Raw genomic sequence first — 17,358 nt, 5'->3', positions numbered from 1 at the left:
TGTCAGAAGTTTGATCATGGTAGGAAAGGTAGAAAATCAAGAATGGAAAACGAAAAGGTTCAATCTAGTTATAGTGGGGGTCAGTGAAGTTAAATGGAAAGAATGCAAGGATTTGTGGTCAGGTGAGTATAGGGTGATATCAACAGCGGCGGAAAATGATATAACGCGAGTAGGATTCGTTATGAATAGGAGGGTATGGCAGAGAGTGATAGGGTTGTTCTCAACAGAATCGACAGCAGCCAACACCGGCAAATATAGTTCAGGTACACATGCCGACATCGCGAGCTTGTAAGTAGGCTGTTTAGGTTTTTTTTGGTAACGCCACCTCTGTATGAAAATCACTGGCTGTGCTGTATGCAGTCTGTGGCTGCTTTGCATTGTTGTAATACTCGCCATTGTAGTGCTAGGCAGCTGGCTGTGAACAGCATGTAGCGTTGCGCAGTTGGAGGTGAGCCGCCAGCAGTGGTGGATGTGGGGAGAGAGATGGCGGAGTTTTGTAATTTGTCATGAACTGCTATATATATGATGATATCAAGGTAAATACATTCTTTGTTCTCTATTAATATCTTTCATTTGCTAACTATCCCTATCAGTAGTTAGTGCCTTCCATAGTTTGAATCTTTTATTTAGCTGGCAGTAGTGGCGCTCGCTGTATTGCAGTAGCTTGAGCAGCGAAGATTTTTGTGAGGTAAGTGATTTGTGAAAGGTATAGTTTAATGTTAGTCAGGGCCATTCTTTTGTAGGGAATTTTGAAAGTCAGATTGCGTTGCGCTAACAAAATATTGTGTGTCAGTATAAGCACAGTCCTGTAAAATTATTAAAAGGGGATGTTTCATATGGCGACCCTGCCAGGATACCTCACTGGAAATCTTCTGATTTTTTCTTGTAGTTTGTGTAATTAGTGTAGATTTTGTTTATTGCTAGCACGTAATTGTAGAGAGAATCTCCTTTGTAGTTGCAGTCTTTCATTGTTGTACAGTAAAACAGGTGTGGCACGCATGTAGATTTGCACCAAGTATTTCGCAGCTGCAATTAACTAGATATTATTTTCAGTGTTATGTTAATGTGTTTTCTTATTTTTGCTCTTCAAATTGTGCTTTTCTGTGTTGTCGTGTGAAATACTGTGACAATAATGGCGTGTGAAAAACGTAATACTAGGCTCCAAACTAAATTGAGAAATGACAGTGAAGACGAAAGCAGTGTGTTAGCGCCGCAGAGTAATGAATTAACTAATGTTCAAAGTAGTAATTTGGTAATTGCGCATAGGGAAATGGAGCGGGCGGCAAACAATGGTGTTACAGTGAAACAATTAGAGAACAGGGAAGCATTATCGATCGATCGGTCGGCAACAGCTCGCCTCAGGAATCTGAAATGACAGGAAACAATCTCGCAAATATTGTAGACTCAGGTTTTGGGTCCTCACCGTTTTCTCAAATGAGTCAAGACACATTTTCTGCTTGTCAAAATGTGAATGTTGCCAGTGCAACTTCACTGCCGAATAGCACTGAGGAACATGTTTCAGACACCAGTGCACTGTTATTACAATTAATGCAACAAATGGGACAAAAGCTTCAAAAGTTAGACATAATGGAACAAAAGTTAGACACAGTGGAACAAAATCTTAAAAAGTTAGACACAACATTTGAACAAAATCAGAAACAAATAGGACAAAATCTTCAAAAGTTAGACGCAATGGAACAAAATCTTCAAAAGTTAGACTCATTGGAGCAAACTCTTGAACAAACACGCGAGGATTTAACTACTGAGTTACATCGCATTGAATCGAAATGTCAAAAAGTCTGTAATGACGTAAAAACACAAATTTGTGAGCATTTCCAACCTATTTTTTCGCGTCATGAAAATGTACTACAGAATCACGAAGCAGCAATAAAAGAACTGCAAACTACTGTTCATGAAAATCATGAGACCTTGCAAGCTAAATTTGACTCAGTTGCATCTACCGATTCGGTTACGCAACTTGCAAAAACTCAGGAAAACTTGAAGGACACAGTAGATTCGATTTCAACACAAATGGACACTCTGAAACTTGGTTCAGAAAAACACACTGAGGAAATGTGTTCACTATCGGAGAAAGTAGCCGAACTTTCGGATCAGGTCACTAACTTATCTACAAAGGTAGATGATGATCTGAATGACACAAGACCTGTAGCCTTCACTGACACAGAAGAGTATGAACAAATTAGAAAATTCAAACAAAATCAAAATCAAATGAATACACAGTACAAAAGAGAAATCCGGGAAGTGCAAGATCAGTTGACGCAGGTAATACAAGAATTACATATTTCAGAGGACACTCGCGCTCCAGTACAGGAAGAGGGACATAGAAATACGGAACAGCCACAAAATAATAACACAGCGCATTTCGGAAATTATGAAAGAAATTGGCAAGGTGCACCGAATTTTGAAGTGGAACCGCCGAAACGACTCGCCGACATGATGACTTTGACTATAAGCTGTTCATTACTACACGTAAATTCAAAACGTTTAAGAATTCTGCCAACGACATTCATCCACAAGCGTGGCTCCATCAATTCTCTCATTGTTTTGCCCCCAACTGGTCATTGGAGCACAGGTTAGAATTTATGTGTGGCTACTTGGAGAATGAACCAGCTGTAAGAATGCGATCGGTCATTCACGATTGTCACAGTGAAGGAGATTTTTATCATGGCTTCCTCTCAGCATATTGGTCTCAAGCCACACAAGACCGAGTAAAACATAGCATCATAATGATGAAACGTTTCGAATAATCTGAATTTTCCAGTATTATGAAATATTTTGAAGACATGTTACACAAGAATCAGTATCTTTCAAACCCACACAGCCCCTCAGAACTCATCCGCATTTGCTTAATCAAACTGCCTGAACATTTACGACATATTATTTTAGCAGGACGTTGCAAAGACGACATTGAAGCTTTTCAGGGACTGTTACAAGAACTGGAAATTGACACTGACAATCGCGGAACGCGAGAACAGGAGCACAACAATTACAGGTCACATCTGTCACAATTCCGCGATGAGAGAAATAATACACGACAAGGCTATTCTTACAACGTAAATCGTGACCAAAACAGACACCACCCGTATGCCAATCGTTGGCAGAATAGTAGTTACAGGGAAAGATCGCATTTCCGTAGTAACGAATATGACAGAGATTACCATAGAAACAGACAATATGGGAACCAAAACAATTATTATCAAGGGAGACAGAATAACTTCAGACGCAACAGTTCGGCGCACAGTTACGATTCAGGGAGAAATTCTCCACCACGTGACGGACAAGGAAGAAACTACGGAACCTACCGACATGACGACAGACGATGTAATCATAACGATAGACCTGAATTTTATCAGAACTGGCGGGATTCAAACAGAGCAGGGCACTTTCGACAACGTGAATTTGTAGAAGTTCGGTCTCCTAATCCCAATAACGGCGCGCGCCAACAAAGAGACAGACAATGACTCACACAGCAGGCAGCCGCGTGCGCCCGCTGGCTCCGAGAAAAATAACATAAGACGCTAGCCTTGAGAAAAATTTTAGCATTCTTTACCGATGTATAAAACATGACAATTGCTTTTCAGTTGAAAGTCTGAGTACTAGGAAGAGTAAAGGTTTACACCACATTTCACATGTAAAACCGTTTATTGAAAGATAATCTGCTTTTTAACTTTGTCTCTGCCATAAAACTTTTCACTTCACATTTCTAGTGTGCTTTGTCAGACTTAAGAAACTGTTAACATGCAACAATGTTTGAAGTCAAATATCCAGTCTAGAACCTAAGGAACATTTTTAAACAGAAATTACGAATGCGTGGTTATAGTGAACAGACGACACAGTGTTGTATTTGTACATTCTTGCTTGTTAGTTGCACGATTACATAACGATTATCAGGCTTACATACTTAGGACACATACTGGTACTGCTAATGAGATTTTAATGCAACATTTTGGTTTACTTGAATATACATTCTGGAGTTTGTGTGACAGTTACACGACTATATCACGACGCTACTAATGTGTGACACAATTTACATTGTTGCTTTTGCGGTGTATCTGTTTTATATCTGAACAGTTTTCTGAATTCTTTTGGAAAGAAAAGCATGTTTTAGTAGTAACTTTTGTGTTATAGCTACAATGAGACAGCCTTATCCATGGCACAACAATACGTCACAGCACAGTACTATCTTCATCACAACAATAAACGTAATAACTAAGATATCTATATGCAAAGCATTTCACTTTTGTTTATCATGAGGTAAGTACATTGACTTCTGCAGAACTTAGCTTTCGGAGGACGATAACTACGACACTTCCACAGAGATTATGTTGCAACAAGACGCACATTTAGCGCTACAGGACACGTATTTGAGTGATTGATTTTGTACTTAAAATATTTATTTTTAAAGATATTTGGAGTACAATGATACAAAGGTTTTCCGTGATACATTTCATTCCATTGCTGTAATCTGTAACACCTGAGGGTATAATTACATTAATCCTCAGGGGGGTACACGCTTACTTTGTGTACCATGTGTGTGGCAACCACAAGGAACCCTAGCTAATATGGTATTTGCTTATACAACTTTACACATCGGTACCATATTTCTCCAACACATAAATTACACAGCTATCAGATTATTTGACAGAGAAATAAACATTCTTTTTACTACGTCAGTGACAGATGTTTACGCAATTACACAGTTGGATAACTTCACACTTACGAAATTGTATGTTGTTTGTACTTTGTGAACTGTTCATATTTTTTCAGAACCATTGTGATAGTATGAGAGCTTTGAATGATATATTTGGTAAGGGAGCATGATTTTAAAGTATGTTTGAGGTAGATGACACTTTTGACATGAGCAGAGAATTTTTTTTAAGTTTTGATATTATTGGAGGAAGCTACGACGATTTTGAGAGTTGACTGAGGTGTTATGATGTTATTTTTACGACGACTATGTGTATTATGTTGTTGCGGTATGTTTATGATCAATAAGCTGATGCTATATAAGGAATGTGATTACGTGTTTATATGTATATGAATAATGAATAGAAGTTAGGGACTATGGTTTGTGAAAAAGGTTGTTGGAAACTAAGTATCGTACTTTAAGAGTTATGAAATGTGTGTATATGCGTGAATGTATCACAATGCTGGCGAAAATTTTTTGGACGCTGTTATATTTATGGGATTTTGTTTCTACAGATTTGTAACCCAGATTCTTGACCTGTGAAATATTTTTATATGAGACTGTCACTGTAGCGGAAACTGGTGTCGTAAATATTTCCGTACGAAAGTTAAGTGACCACCTGCATGTAATGCGTTGTGAGCGGCCAGGTGTGCCAGCCGCCTTGAGAAAAAGCCATTAGTGTGTGGTGCAGGTGGTAGAAAAAAAAGGGGAGGCCATTATCCTCACTATTGACATTCGTTTGTAGAAAGCATCGTAAATACGACACGCTAATAATAGCTTGGAAACATTCTTACATCTGCACACCTGATTAGGACAAGTGTCTAACTACGAGAATTGAGAGAAATGCCATATGGCTTGCTTTATGTATTTATTTTCTCATTTTGTTTAATATCTAGTTTCTAGCTGCACTGCAGCACTGGTTAAAATAAAATTTTATATATGTACTAATATAAATATTTTCTGTCTCCAGATCCAGTAAATAATAGTTTTGTGATATATTTCCAAAAAATGAGGGAGCATAAAAAGACATTTCCCTTCACAGGAATTGCATAAACAATTTCTTTACGATTTGGTAACTTATCTGCTAGTGTAAGTTCTCGTGATGCATCACTCTAGTGTTAAGATGTGACATAGGTATTAGACATGGCCATTTTTAGTGTAATATTTTTTCTGCTTGAGCTATGTCATGTTTAGGTATAAGTTGCTGCTGTTTGCCAGGCATAGTGTTATTGAATTTGACTTTGTATTATTCTGTTAAGCCAGTTTTACTAAGGATTTATTTTTGTTGTTTGCTGCACATTGCCTTAGATTAGTTGTAATATTACAACTGCTTTGCTAATTTCTTAATGCTGCTTGCTTCGCAAATCTGCGTTTTTTTCATTGCTGTTTATATTAATTGTTTTATGTGATGCTGCATTGCCTCGTCCCTTGGTATATATATCTGAGCTCAGTAGATTTAAGTTAGCTTAAGAGGGGGTAGACTATATAAGAAACTAACTATGATGAATTTATAAGAAATGCATTGAGAAGCTATCAGAAAATGGTTTGGCAAAAAAAAAAAAAAAAAAAGATACTGTACAGTGGAGAAAAACTATTTTTGACAGAGGATGTGAACAGAATACAGAAAACAGGCTTAGATAGGACTTTTGGGAATAATGATGAATGAAGGGAGATCTCCATGCAAAATACTGCAGTAAAACAAACCCTGTCCTTTCCTTGTATTATTCCCCTATGTGTTTGTGTACCCTTGTGTATTTGTTTTCTTCCTGTCTCTGTGTACTGTTTCATAGAACTTTTTTCTCTTCTAATACTAAGTTACATTCACTATGATGAGGAATACTGTTATCCTCAAATACAATTGGCATTAATAATATGTTATTTACTTTGTAAAGATGTTTAAACATTATTTGTTCTGTTTTGTTTTAATGCTCATGTGTGAAGTTGATATTCCAAAAGTTATTCTGATCTTTTATGTATGTACTTATGTCATTATTTTTGTAACACTGATGTATATGTTTATTTCTATTCTTTTGTAAAGCCCCTATTACTACGAATGTTATCTGTACTATTATGTTTTTAATGATGTTTTCTGTATCTTTGTAATTGTATTCTCATGTTATAAAATTGTAATTGACACCAGGTCATCAAATTAAGTAACTTGTAAGTTACATTTCACTGCACACATTTCTGTTGGTCATAGTATATGGACAATATGTGAGAAGTAGGGACTGTTAGTGTTTGCACGTGTGTTAATAATTCAGCAAGGGACTGGATAACAGCATTGCTGGTTCTAAGGACAATTAAAAAAACTTTGTGAGTGCAGAAGTGGTGGTTTATGGACTTGCTCTATGTCTGCAAGATTCTTCGATGGTGATTGTGCACCTGCACAGTCGCAACAGATGGTTGCTGGCCGTCTCTACAAGGACTACAGTGGGTCTGCATCTTTGATGGCCCACCATTACCATTGTCTCTACAAGGACTACAGTGGGTCTGCATCTTTGATGGCCCACCATTACCATTATTTCTACAAGGACTGCAGTGGGTCTGCACCAATACTGTAATCTCTACCAGGACTACAGTGGGTCTACTCTGTGATGACCTACCTACCAATATTCTTCAAAACGTCGAATGACTCTGCCATGGGTTTGCTCTGTTGTGGCCCATTACCTGTCTGCACGTCGAGAGTGAGCACTCTCTTTCCGTTGGAAGGACAACACTACTTCTTCAAGACTGCATGAAAATCCACTACTTCCGTGTGCATTTTCTTTTACTACTCAGACTTTGAGAAAAACACTGAAATGTGATGAATGATCAGGACTGTCTTTATGGACTGTGAGAAAATTTTAGCTTTTGACCAACATTATATCAATAAGTGTGTGCATTTGATTTCTTTGTTATTGTAATTACGATTATGAAAAATTTTATCAAATATGTATTGGCCACTGCCCAAACCAATTTGTAAAATTTTTTGTGGGGAGCATGGGGGCTATGTAAGTAGGCTGTTTAGGTTTTTTTTGGTAACGCCACCTCTGTATGAAAATCACTGGCTGTGCTGTGTGCAGTCTGTGGCTGCTTTGCATTGTTGTAATACTCGCCATTGTAGTGCTAGGCAGCTGGCTGTGAACAGCACGTAGCGTTGCGCAGTTGGAGGTGAGCCGCCAGCAGTGGTGGATGTGGGGAGAGAGATGGCGGAGTTTTGTAATTTGTCATGAACTGCTATATATATGATGATATCAAGGTAAATACATTCTTTGTTCTCTATTAATATCTTTCATTTGCTAACTATCCCTATCAGTAGTTAGTGCCTTCCATAGTTTGAATCTTTTATTTAGCTGGCAGTAGTGGCGCTCGCTGTATTGCAGTAGCTTGAGCAGCAAAGATTTTTGTGAGGTAAGTGATTTGTGAAAGGTATAGTTTAATGTTAGTCAGGGCCATTCTTTTGTAGGGAATTTTGAAAGTCAGATTGCGTTGCGCTAACAAAATATTGTGTGTCAGTATAAGCACAGTCCTGTAAAATTATTAAAAGGGGATGTTTCATAAGCTGAAGATGAACAGATAGAAAAAGTATATTAGGATATTGGGCGGGTAATTCAGTACATAAAGGTAGATTAAAGTATAATAGTCATGAGGATTGAAATGCGGTTGTAGGGGAAGGAATATAAGAAAGGATTGCGTGAGAATGTCGGCTTGGTAGTGGGAATGAAAGGGGAGAAAGATTAACTGCTTTGTGCAAATAAATTTCAGCTCGTAACAGAGAATACTCTGTTCAAGAATTACAAGAGGAGGAGGTACACTTGGAAAAGTCTGGGAGATACCGGAAGATCCCAGTTAGATTACATCATGATCAGGCAGAGATTCCGACAACAGATACTGCATTGTAAGGCGTACCGAGGATCAAACATAGACACAGATCATAATTTAGTAATGATGAAGAATAGGCTGAAGTTTAAGAGACTAGGCAGGAAGAAAAAATGTGCAAATAAGTGGGATACGGAAGTTCTGAGGAATGATGAGAAACGCTTAAAGTTCTCTGGGGCTATAGATAATGCGACAATGAATAGCTCAAAAGGCAGATCCATTGAAGAGGAATAGCAGTTTCTAAAAAGGGTAATCACAGAGGTTGGAAAGCAAAACATAGCTATAAACAAGGTGTAATGACCGAATCATGAAAAGATTACCAAAAATAATAAAAAGAATTATATGTCGACTTGGTAAGAATTTTATCAAGCAGAGCCTGGAAACCAAGATGGGGACGTCAGTTTCATCTACGTTCTACGCTCATTGAAAAATATGATCCAGCGTCTGTGCTCTTCGACATATTCATGTAAGCTAGGGAAGAAGCAACAAAATGAGACCTAGGTACCAATCCAGAAGCTCGATTCTTCATTTCTACCTCCCTACCCTGATACACGAGTCTTTTTATACTGCCTCCATCCATAGAGACCCGGTAAATCTAAGCTAGATCCTGTCGCCGACTTATTCCTTTGCATGATGCCATTCGCGTGCCAAATATTCGGTAAACGTGAAAAGTCCCACATCGCTTTCTATTTGACTGACTCATTCACGGAAGTATGTTGCGATCCCCGTCGGATTACGAACTATAGATTGGTGTCATATGTGGCGTCGGGTTCAAAATGGTTCAAATGGCTCTGAGCACTATGGGACTCAACTGCTGAGGTCATAAGTCCCCTAGAACTTAGAACTACTTAAACCTAACTAACCTAAGGACAACACACACATCCATGCCCGAGGCAGGATTCGAACCTGCGACCGTAGCGGTCGCGCGGTTCCAGACTGTAGCGCCAGAACCGCTCGGCCACCAGCGGCCGGCTGTGGCGTCGGGGTTTCGATTGCTGGCTAGGTACGTTATTTAAGAAATAAGACACCTTTGAGTACGAAACACAGAATTTTCTCTTTGGAGAACTAAAAGCCTTTGTCTTCAGACAAATCAGTTTGAACATTCGAGATATATCGGGTACCGAAGATAGGTTGAGCAGTCCTTTGAGTGTAGAGCAGTAACGAACAGGAAGGAATGAAGAACAAGAGAACAAGAGTCTTCAGCCCATCAGATGACCCTTGAAACAGAATTACGAGACCGCTGTCAACATCTCGTCACTAGTAAACACCGAAGACGAGGTTGCAATTAGTTACACCAACCAATGTAGGGTCCGGCGACACCCTAACCAACAACGCGAGCATTCCAGCACTCACCTTCCCGAGACGCCGACACAGGGCCATTCGTTTGATCAACAACCACTGTGACTGAAACACACCGTGGCAAGGAAACAAGATCCGTGGCTGCGAGGAAGGACGAAAAATCCCCTAAATTGAATATGGAAGGTAGTGAGTTCCCCATACAACAAATGGTTTTATCTGATGCATTCAAGATAATTCTGAAAGCTTGACGGAAATAAAGGTAATCTTAGGGAATTCGTTGACAATTGTGACTTGGCATTTGAACTTATTCCATATCATATTAATAGTGTACTATTAAAATTTGTAAAAAGTAGGATTGGCGAGCCGCACGGAGTAAGCTACTCGTACGCGATTTGACCACAACCTAGGCAGACTTGAAGCGAATTTTATTGGAGAACTATGAGTCAAAATAGACTCTCGGCTACGACCCGTTTTTATTATTGTCGAGTAGACAGAATAGGACAGAAAATATGGCCGAATAGGCAAGTCGAGTGGACATATTGCAGGCACCAGTTTTGAGAAGCTATGCAAGGGGTAAAGAGAGAATCCGACATTCCGGGGAGCCAAGGTCTAATTGGGTAGTTAGCGAGAGGAGTATTCATACAAGGAATCGAAGATGAGAGGATTGAATGAGCTGTGAGAGGGAGAGGAGAAGGTTTAACAATAGGGCAAGCGGTGATTTGTGCAATAACAGAGGAAGCTTCAGTCGCCTTTTGTGTGGAAAAATTCGGAGAATCAGGTCGCTTGAGGGACTATTGCTTTAGATGTAAGAAAACAGATTGTAATGCATGGGATTGTACTTTAGAAAGAGGTGTCAGAAAAATAGACGCCATGCACCCAAACTGCTCGTCACCGCCAAGGAGGACAGATGAGACATTATGAAGAGATCATCGAAGGGTCACGGAAAACATACGGTCGATTGTGTGCCGCCGATGCAGCCTAAAAGAACGCGCTGGGCCGTGTGATAATGCAAGAGCCACAGTGGGCTATGTTTGCAGAGAAACAGGACACGTAGCTCGACAGTGTCATGTCAAGACTGGGTCAGTAAATACTAAGATAGATAATACACAGAAAAATGGACAAGAAAATTGAGGTTGTGTTAGATGATGATCAGTTTGGTTTTAGGGAAGGTAAAGGCACCAGAGAGGCAGATTTGATGTCGAGATTGTTAATAGAAGCAAGACGACAAAAAATATCAAGACACGCTCATAGGATTTGTCGACCTGGAAAAAGTGTTCGACAGTGTCAGATGGTCCAAGACGTTCGAAATTTTGAGGAAAATGGGGGTAAGCTATAGGGAGAGACGGGTAGTATGCAACATGTACAAGTGCCAACAGAGAGTAACAAGAATGGAGGACCAAGAACAAAGTGCTCGGATAAAAAAAGGGTGTAAGACAGGGCTGTAGTCTTTCGCCCCTACTGTTCAATCCATAGATCGAAGAAGAAATGATGGCCATAAAAGAAAGGTTCAAGAGTGAAATTGAAATTGAAGGTGAAGTTATCTCATTGATAAGGTTCGCTGATGACATTGCTATCCTCAGTGACTGTGACTGTGAAGAAGACTTACAGGATCTGCTGAAAGGAATGAACAGACTAATGAGTAAATCGAAGAAAGACGAAAGCAATGAGAAGTAGTAGAAATGAAAACAGCGAGAAACATAACACCAGGATTGATGATCACGAAGTAGATTAAGTTACGGAATTCTACCACCTAGGCAGTAAAGTAACGAATGACGAACAGATCAAGGTGGACATCAAAAACCGACTATCACTGGTAAAAAGGCTCATTCCTAGCCAAGAGAAGTCTACTAGTGTCAAACATAGGCCTTAATTTGAGGAAGAAATTTCGGAGAATACATTTGCAGCCCAGTTTTGTATGGTAGTAAAACATGCACTGTGGGAAAACCGGAACGGAAGAGAATCGAAGCATTTGAGATGAATGACAGACGAATGATGAAAGTTAGGTGGACTCATAAGGTAAAAAATGAGGAGATTCTACGTAGTGTTGGAGAGGAAGGAAATATATGGAAACACTGACAAGAGGAAGAGACAGGACGATAGGATATCTTATCAAACATTAAGAAATAACTTCCATGGTGCAGGTTCTAGAGAGAGCTGTAGAGGGTAAAAACTGTAGAGGAAGACAGAGATTGGAATACATCCAATTAAGGACGTTGGTTGCAAATTGTACTCCCAGATGAAGAAGTTGGCGCAGGTGAGGAATTGGTAGCGGGCCGCATTAAGCCAGTGAGAAAACTAATGAAGTCAAGGGGAAGTCCCTTATAGGCTTTGAAGGGTGAGCTTGCGAGTATCAAAGTATGTGACATAAATGGACGTATCTTTTAACTCCATTGACTCATAAGCTCATGTTAATTATATTGCCAAGAGACCTTAGATGTCAATTTGCACTTGGTGCGTTTAACCGTTCCTGAGAAATACGGGATTTAATAGACCGACGGATAGACAGACAGTCTGATAACAAACTATGATAACTAATTAGTCGTACAAACCATTTTTTCGGGTGATCTAATTACAAAATCTCAATTCACCGATTATTTTCCTGTTGCCGGTGTCGCGAAACCCTGCCTTTTGGCAAATTTCATGATTCTAAGTCAATGAGAAGTATTCTAGAGGTTTTGATGAGTGAGTTTGGGAGTATCGAAATATGTGTCTTAAATAGCCGTTTCTTTTGGTTGCGTTGACTTAGAACTTTCACTCTCTTATATCGCCAAGAGACCAATGACTCTAATATGTGAGATAACTTTCAACCTGATCCGTCTGCTCGTTTCTATGGAAAGGCCCTTCTTCCCCACAAGACTTTTAGAAGATTGTTTCCGAAAGAGTATGAGGATACGATGGCATTCTATGGCAGAGCGCCACACATTTACCCGGATGAAGGACAGACTGACTCATTATCTCCAGGATGGAGAATAGTCCCAATCACACAGCAAACGACAAACAGCGATGACATCCACCACACCAACCAGTATTAGCCGAGGCCAGAAAACTGGTACGTTACAAATCTTAGTTAGTAAGTTTCACACTGTGAACGTTAAGTACAGACGTCATAATATCGCGATACAAACAGTATGGAGTGAAAAAAAAATACAACTTGGCTATGAGCGCTACGAAAAATTTGTGCAGTCATCTTTACAGCGAATTCAAATAGCAAACTATTTTCGCATTCAGATCTATAAAAGACACATTTATTAACTGCCCTGGTTACTGGCGAACACACACACACACACACACACACACACACACACACACACACACATACACACATCTTATGTACGATTAATTATTGGCACTAGAAGCCTCGCGTTTGTTCTAATGAAAAGCAGCACGGAGTGTTTTAACATGTTTTCACAAGGGTTTCTGCTATTTGCATCATATTTTCTCTCGCGGCGGATATTCCATGGTAGATTATAGCGTTTTGATTCAGCTCTTCCTCTAGGTACAATGGGTACGTTCTTTCAAGGGTATAAATTTAAAAATGTTATTAGCATCTCTAAATCGGCTTCAATACATTATCTAAGAAACAATGCAACACTAAGCTCTTCTTTGCAGACGTTAGGTTTTTAAAGTGATATCCCAGAAAGCGTAACTGCATTTACCTCAGACCTTATAGCTGTCAGACACGTAACTGTTTGAAACTAGTGGAACATTTTTGCATCTTAATACCATAATATCCTAAATGGACCATCCACATTTGGACTCAAATTATTCTTCGACTGGTCGACGTTCAATACGTTAAAAAAATTCGTTATCTGAAATAACGACTGTTATCTCCACTACCTTTATTAACCTCTGTTTTTCTACAGCATTTACATATTTTGTCTTATTACGTTATGCTGTAACACTGTATTCACTATTCGTTTTCCAAATTCAGTCACCTGATACACTTATTAATGTTCGTCAAAAATCTGCAATATCAAAAATAAAGCATAAGATGCTACGCGGCACACATGTAGAAATCCAAATGGGGTCTACGAAAGGCGCACTGTTAATCTTTAAATGCAAAAAACAACGAAAGGGCTAAACAGAAGATCCTTTATTTCCGTCCATACAACCGCTTAAGGGGGCGTGATTGAATTAGTGCACCCACAACTGGTGATGCTACGTACACTATGTGATCGAAAGAATCCGGATACCCCCCCAAAACATACGTTTTTCATATTAGGTGAATTGTGCTGCCACCTACTGCCAGGTCCACCATACGAGCGACCTCAGTAGTAATTAGACATCGTGAGAGAGCAGAATGGGGCGCTCCGCGGAACTCACAGACTTCAAACGTGGTCAGGTGATTGGGTGTCACTTGTGTCATAATTCTGTACGCGAGATTTTTACACTCCTAGACGTCTCTAGGTCCATTGTTTTCGATATGATGGTGAAGTGAAACGTGAAGGGACACGTACAGCACAAAAGTGTACAGACCGACCTCGTCTGTTGACTGACAGAGACCGTCGACAGTTGAAGAGGGTCGTAGTCCAGACCTTCAAACAGGAATTACGACCTGTATCAGGATCCATTGCAACTACTATGAGAGCTAGGCAGGAGGTGAGAAAACTTGGATTTCATGATCGAGCGGCTGCTCATAAACCACACATCTCGGCGGTAAATGCTGAAACTCCGCCTCGCTTGGTATAAGGAGCGTAAACATTGGACGATTGAACAGTTGAAAAACGTTGTATGGACTGACGAATCAGGTACACAATGTGGCGAGCCGATGGCAGGGTGTGGGGATGGCGAGTGCCCGATGAACGTCATCTACCAGCGTGTGTAGTGCCAACAGTAAAATTCGGAAGCGATGGTGTTATGATGTGGTCGTGTTTTTCATGGAGGGTACTTCCACCCCTTGTTGTTTTGCGTGGCATTATTGCAGCACAGGTCTACATTGATGGTTTAACCACCTTCTTGCTTCCCACTGTTGAAGAGCAATTAATGGATGGCGACTGCATCTTTTAACACGATCGAGAACCTGTTCATAATGCACGGCCTGTGGCGGAGTGGATACACGACAATAACATTCGTGTAACGGACTGGCCTGCACAGATTCCTGGCCGTAATCCTATAGAACACCTTTGGGATGTTTGGGAATGCCGACTTCGTGCCAGGCCTCACCGACCGACATTGATACGTCTCCTCAGTGCAGCACTTTGTGTAAAAATGGGGTGCTATACCCAAAGAAACCTTCCAGCACCTGATTGAACGTATGCCTGCGAGAGTGGAAGCTGTCATCAAGGCTATGGGTGGGCCAACACCGTGTTGGATTCCAGCAATACCGATGGAGGCGCCACGAACTTGTAAGTCATTTTCACCCGGTGTGCCCGTATACTTTTGATCACATAGTGTATATCGTTCTTCTCTGGCACCATGATGATACGTTTTGGGCACACATGTCGAGTTTCTCAACGGTCTAAGCTATTTCGGTGTTTAATTGCGTCACTTGCGTGGCTCAGCACTAATTTGTGATTCTTGTCAGAAAAATACGTGGGTAATGGGTATGGGGGGAGGGGGGTGGGGGAATATTTAAGCGTGTTAGTTACCCTAGCAGCCAAAAGTGGGAGAAACAAGCGCATAACAGTTCGATGATGTGCCTAGAGAAAACGCCAAAATGATAGCGTTACAAGAAACTACCACAAAAGACATAAAATGTTGTACGTAATTTCAAGGCAGGCAAAGATTTGACGCGTCAATATCGAAAGAGTCTGAAAACAAATTTACGAAGGATTGTGAGATTGAGCTTATATTGCTTAAGATTACCATGTTCTCGAGAAAAAGGCACTGTTAAGAAATTGCTAAAATTAATATAATTAATGAAGAAATAAAGTGGCACAAAATAATCTATACGCTGCAGATTCAGGGAAGAGGAGAAATGTTTGAATTTCCGTCAGCAACTAGACTTGTTGGCGGATGACAGAGATAGGACTTCAGGTATGATTTTATCGATTGAAGTATACCAGTGATTTAGGACAAGGCTTTGAAAAACTAAATGAAGATACCTTTCCTTTATTTTAAATTATAAGATACTTCACTTAACGTTGCAGCTTCTGATGTCCAGGTATATATGCCAAGAGGCACATTTATCGCAACCCTTCAGCAAGACATTTATCTACGTATACAGAAAACACTATGTTAATGCTTTACATGTATCAGCATGAAATGTTTGTATAGGCGCTAACTCACGAGATTGAATTAATGTAAAGTAATTGTACCAAGAAACGTTATGCTGCGAAGTTCAGATGCCATAGCCCATACATTAGTCACCTTCCTCTGCTTGCAGATCTTCGTTACCGTTCCATGTTCGCCAACGAATGTTTAAGAATTATTGGGAAAATGGACCATGGTGTGAAACTAGCCCTCCAAGTGCTCCTCTTAAGCTGATTTCAGCTGTCAACACGAATATGACCCGATCATGAAATGCAAATGGTTCAAATGGCTCTGAGTACTACAAGGTCATCAGTCCCCTAGAACTTAGAACTACTTAAACCTAACTAACCTAAGGACATCACACACATCCATGCCAGAGGCAGAATGCGAACTAGCGACCGAAGCTGTCACTCGGTTCCAGACTGAAGCGCCTAGAACCGCTCGGCCACACCGGATGGCTGACCCGATTTTAACCGCCAACTGTGCGTCCGCGGTCGAGTTTTTGTGATTGAATGAAGTGCCCCTTCCCTTTACAACAGGCTGCCGTGTTACACAATGCAGGAAACATACACTGAAGCGCCGAAAAAACTGGTACAGGCATGCATATTTAAAAAGAGAAATTTGTAAACAGGCAGAATACGGTGCTGCTGTTGGCAGTCTGACGGAGTTGTTAGACCGGTTACATCTGCTACATAATGCAGGTTATCAAGATTTAAGTGAGTTTGAACATGGTGTTATAGTTGCCTCGCGAGCGATGTGACGTAGCATCTCCGAGGTAGCGATGAAGTGGGGATTTTCCCGTACGACCATTTCACGAGTGTATCGTGAATATCAGGAATCCGGTAAAACCTCAAATCTCCGACATCGCTGCGGCTGGAAAAGATCCTGCCGGATCGGGACCAACGACGACTGAAGAGAATCGTTCAACGTGCCAGAAGTGCAATCCTTCCCCAAACTGCTGCAGATTTCAATGCTAGGTCATCAACAAGTGTCAGCGTGCGAACCATTCGACGTAACATCATGTGGGATTTCAGAACCGAAGGCCCACTCGTGTACCCTTGATGACTGCACGACACAAAGCTTTACCCCTCGCCTGGTCTGTCAACACCGACACTGGACTGTTGATCACTGGAAACATGTTGCCTGGTTGGAGGAGTCTCCTTTTCATTGTATCGACCGGACGTCCATGTGTACTGGTATGGGGACAACCTCATGAAAGCAAGGACGCTGCATGGCAGCAGGGGGCTGTTCAAGCTGGTGGAGGCCCTGTAATGGTGTGGGGCGCGTGCAGCTGGAGGGAT

This window comes from Schistocerca nitens, chromosome 9 (genome assembly GCF_023898315.1).
Source record: "Schistocerca nitens isolate TAMUIC-IGC-003100 chromosome 9, iqSchNite1.1, whole genome shotgun sequence".
NCBI classification, from domain to species: Eukaryota; Metazoa; Arthropoda; class Insecta; order Orthoptera; family Acrididae; genus Schistocerca; species Schistocerca nitens.
Note: the sequence above shows the minus strand (reverse complement) of the source record.